The sequence below is a fragment of the Frankliniella occidentalis genome, unplaced genomic scaffold (assembly GCF_000697945.3).
Source record: "Frankliniella occidentalis isolate FOCC.00 unplaced genomic scaffold, Focc_3.1 Scaffold1, whole genome shotgun sequence".
NCBI lineage: Eukaryota > Metazoa > Arthropoda > Insecta > Thysanoptera > Thripidae > Frankliniella > Frankliniella occidentalis.
The window spans coordinates 1,947,913-1,952,895 of record NW_026267131.1 but is presented as its reverse complement, the minus strand read 5'-3'; the positions used below and the strand labels follow the sequence as shown (position 1 = coordinate 1,952,895).

At 55.0% G+C, this 4,983-nt stretch overlaps 1 non-coding gene across 1 annotated transcript; it reads right to left on the bottom strand.

Annotated features, from left to right (window-relative positions):
- Window positions 1–4,597: 4,597 nt before the first annotated feature.
- On the bottom strand, window positions 4,598–4,669 carry Trnap-cgg (transfer RNA proline (anticodon CGG)). The gene has a single exon. It is a non-coding gene; the product is annotated as a tRNA-Pro (tRNA).
- Between the last annotated feature and the right edge of the window lie 314 nt (window positions 4,670–4,983).

Sequence of the window (4,983 nt, the reverse complement as noted above, 5' to 3'; positions counted from 1 at the left end):
GAAGCATCGGCTCGGAAGCTTGGAAGTCGTCCAACTGCAAAACACACACACGCGCATGCGCGCGCGCGCACACACACACTCACACACACAGCACGTACCGCCTCCACCTGTGGCATTGGGTCGAATGGGAGGCTCGCGTTTTGGCATATCAACGTCAGAAGGGTTTGCTTGCCATGTCCTGCCCGCACCCTCGCAACCGCAGGCATCGGGACGAAACGACAAAATTAAACCCGCCATGTTCGTGTTACAGAAAACGAGGCATTTAGCTGTTCTATGCTGCAAATTTTATAAACGTCACTATAAACAATAACACCGTTACCAACAATTTGAAAACCGTCAATCGTTCCGAAAATATCTTTTTACATCGTTCGCGCGACCCGTTGAATTACTAGACAACCATCTAGAACACTGAAAAAACACAATTTTTTCAGTGAAACTGTGTCCGTTTTCTTTCGGTTTATTCAGCAAAATTAGGGGAGCTCGACGCCTGCGAGACTCGGGATAGGCCACCCCGCAGTACACACGTGCACAGCAGACAAGATGTTGCCTGCCTACCAGGCGCTATGAGAGCTTGCAGAGGCTGAACTTTCCAAGTTCCAGTTTGCAGCGGCGAGTGCCGAACACACTTTCTGGAAAGTCCCTTCCTCGCGCTGAAATTCGGTTTAAAATTGTACTTTGAAATGCCAGTGCAGGATACGTTGCGATAGTGACTACGGTTACTCTACAACTTGTCTACCACACCGGCATCGATGTCTAGCCTACTTGTAAGTAGCTGTGCTGCTGTACCGCATGCAGCCGTGCCCGCGGGTAACCTACCACCACGGCGCAGTCCGCAGAGCCGTGCCCAACCACGATATGGCATCGGCCTTGTCCGGCCGGAGTAGACTGCGATTCTTGGAAAGTCCGTGCAAAAGATCTGAAGACAAGTAGTGTGCGTCTCTGCTGTTTGCTGCTCTTTGCAACCCGTCGTGCGCCGCTCGGCCCAGTCCAACTTATTGAGGACGACGCGGTTGTTTGTTGTTTGTGTGTGTATTTGGGCGCCCGCCTCCCAGAGGCCCCGCAGAGTGGATGCACCCCGACCTTGGTCGATTAATTACCCAGCCTTCATCGAACTGATTGGTCATCGAATAGACCATGTTGTGCACTCAGAAAGTCTTTCTGGGAACAAAATTTTAACTTTGCCGTAGGCAGCCAATTAAATTTTTGTCACAACAAAGTTTAATTCGGCTTTATTAACAAAAGAATGTCCAGTTTGACAAAACGTTCGTTTACTTAAAAAAAAATTTCAGCGACCAAACGAAAAATAGGACTTTGGTTTCTGGCAAGACATTTTTGTCATGGTATAAATAAAGTTTCTTTTCACTGAAGAAGCGGTTTTCTAGGTCTGGTAAGATATTTTTTTGTTATTATGGTAAAAAAAAGTTTCTTCTCCCTAAAGAAGCGGTTTTCTAGGTGTTTGGCAAAGGTAGAAAGAAAAGAAAGGCGCATTTCTTTTTTTCACTTTCTACCAGTGTACCTGTCATCGTGTACGCTTACTCTGTGCGAAAGTGACACGATAATCCAACTGTCGGCCGGCGTCTCATTTCGCATTAAATTTGCATCAAATTATGCCGGCGCCGAGTTAGGCGAGTCTTGCACCGCCGCGCCGAGTTACGCGTGTTCGGCGCGAGTGTCGCGCTTTTGCTTTTCGCCTTGAACTTCCCGCTCGCCCAAGCCCCAAGCCCCAAGCGGAGCAACGGATAATAAAATGATAAAAACATCTGACGGAGCGGTGCATTCTCGGTTAATGAAATGCAAACACCGATCGCGTAGGCAGGTTGGCTAGTCCGAGCAGAAGCGGAAGTGCGCAACAAACAAACGAATGAACGAACAAACGAACGAACAGGACTCACGACCAGTGTGGAACATTGCTCACGGTCACACCGCGAGCTAATCGCTTTAAGCGTACAGTGCACGATAGTACGGGGACTAGACCAAGAGACACAAGCAGAAAAAAACAAGAGTCACCTTTTTACAGATATTTGCTCGTGTGTATTTGTTTGACCTGGAACAGGGCTGTTGGTTGGGGACTTCCCGTGATGCAGTCTGCCTGCTGCATGGTGGACACATGGTCTCTGGTCTCTCCCTCTACCCCGCCGCCATTCCCCCCCCCCCTCTCTCTGCTCGCAAAGCGCACCATGCTCTACTACCCCCCGTCTGCTCCTCTCTCTCTCTCTCTCTCTCTCTCTCTCTCTCTCTCTCTCTCTCTCGCCCAGACAGGAGACAGCAGGGTCGTCTGGTTTGCTTGCAGGACGGCTCACAACGGAAACAATAAAGGGACGTGAAACAGCGACGCAAAAAAGGAAAGAAAAGAGAGGCAGCCGCTTGTCTCGTTTTCGCCCTGCTGTCCTCCCTCCTGCTTCGCGACTTCTCTCCTTTTCTTTCTTCTCTTCTTCCTTATCTCTATCTCCCTTTTACTTCTTCACATCTTCTTTCAACTTTGTTTAAAACGAACAATAACCATCCACTTCGATGGTCAGTTAAATGAAATTGTTGTTTACCAAAAAGAATTACAAATAAATAAAATCCCGTACAGCTGTAATGTTTCAAATACCTTCTGATTTTTTTTCATCGTCTGCAATAATTAAATTGCATAGCCTAGCGTTACTTTCTGACTGACGACCGATGCCGATGCATGCATTGAGCCTCTGGGCGGTGTCAATGCTTGTGATTTGTTGTGGCATGCAGAGCGCACTAATAGGAGCTGACCTAGGGCACGCGGTCAGGTCGGCTGACCCTGGGAGGGGCGAGGCAGGGGAGGGAAGGGAGGGAGGGTGGCATGACCACCCTGAAGTCAGTCACTGGAGTATCAGCCAGGGCTGAGCCGAGGTGAGCAGACAGCTGTCGCGCCCGATGCCCGATGCAGAAGTCTGCACTCCGCCGTGCTATTCTGTTTTTCTCCGAGAGGAGCACTTCCACCGACACCGCTCTGCATGGATGGGGCCCAGCGCTCGGAGCTCCAGCGGCCCGCCGCGGTCGGCGCCCATAGCGGCCAGCAGGGGCGTAACTGCAGAGCAGTGATTATTGTAATCTGGTCGTGCGTCGGTCATTTTCGTGCGATGACGTGGTGCGGCCTGGCGCGGGGAGCGTCGCGTCGGCGGGGGCAGCGGCGCTCGGAGAGGGGTTTCCTGGTTGAATGGATCCTAGAAGGCCGTCCGGTCGGACCCGCGGGCGCGCAGGCGGACGGACGTCCACCGCGTGGTGGCGGGGCGGGGCCGGGCGGGGTGCTGCAGCCTGGACATACACAGTAGCCGCCTGGCCTACAGCCCCGCAGGGCAAGGTCACGCACACCATGCAGTCCACCACCAGGTCCTACCTGGGGGCCCAGGGACCTCTGTCCACACCGTCGCTCTCACTCGCTCGGCCAGACGAATAGGCGCGATGTAAGCTCTCCTCTGGTCTTGTACGATCGCCGGGGACCAGTGGTAGCAATAAGTAGTGGTCGCCTTCGGCGAGATCAAGATTTAGTCACAGGGGCCCAGGTCGACCTCTGGTTGCCGCCCGGAGAGAGGAGAGACAGTGGTGGCATAATTCATATACTTTTCTTCTTGTCCCTTCTTGTTCTACTCCTGCCCGTTTTATTTTCGTCCTTCTGCATTCACTGCACGCCGACGACAAGACTGCAGAGCGGCCAGCCGAAGGAAGTTTCCTCCGGTTTCCTCCTCGGCTCTGGAATTTCCTCGGCTTCGCGACGTCGTCGCCGCGCCCCGCCGCGCCCCGCCGCGCTCTTGAGAGGGAGAGATGAGAAACTGTGGCGACCAGCGGTGTGAAGGACGCGCCGCGCTCCTCGTGCTGTACGCTCGCGCCGTGCGCTGGGCGGCCGCGGCGCTGGCACTGACCCTCCAAGGTCGAGGTGAGGTGGTCGTCCTCCAGCGGAAGGCGAGGTGCAGAGCCCCCCCAGGTGGTTGCAGAGCAGCCCTCCTCTTGCAGACCCGACTCTGACCCTCCGCGGTCGTTGTATAAAAGTGGCGATTTACAGCAGAGACGCTGTGCACTGCTGTGCAGTAAAACAGGCCGGGTGGCCTCAACAAACTCGGGGGGAAGTTGTTGAGTTCCAGTACAGTACTCTCGCGACTTCCCCGGCCGGGTCGAGCCTTTCCTCGCGGTGCCGCATGTCAGGGGTCGTTACGGCAGGGTACGACACATCCAACCCCCTCTAGGGCTTCCCCCGACTTTTGCGTAACGGCCCGGTAACGCTCGGCACCTCTCACCCCGTGACGTCACAGGGGCCGCGTCCTAACCCTCAGAGCCGCTCTTGCCCCGCGGAAGGGGGGGGGGGCAGTCTTTGTTCTAATCCCCAGGGAGTAGAGCAGCAATGTGGAACTAGGCCAACCGCCCAAAAAATGAGAGCGCACCTGATGCTTAGCCTGTGAGTACCGCCAGCCGCCTCGCTGCTCTGTTTACCGAAACGTCAGCGCTTTATCGGCTTTATCTGCGGAGTTTGACTCTCGCTTAATTTTACGACACAACAACCACAACAGTAACAACAACCACACAGTTCAGGTCGCCTCTCCTTCAAAATGCGGTAGATTTAAACAAGAAAAAATTGAACCAGGATGGGCCTGTCCGGGATTTGAACCCGGGACCTCTCGCACCCGAAGCGAGAATCATACCCCTAGACCAACAGGCCGCGGTGATGGGACCGCAGCGGCGGCGGCTCAACAAGCCGAGCGGCTGCCCAGATAACGGGACGCGCTGCCCCTCTCTCTGTGCCTCTCTCTCTCTCCCGCAATGCACGCCCCGCCACGCCACGCCACGCCACGCCCGCAGTGCTCGACCATGGCTGGGGCCCCCGCCGGCCCCGCCGCGCCGCGCGCCGCTCACCTGAGGCTGAGGGGCCCAGAGGAAGATGCGCCCGCCGACGCGCCGCCGACCCGGTGAGCGCGCGGTTACGGGGACAGAAATCACTGCCGAAAAAGGAATCGGCTGGTTAGCTAAAAGATC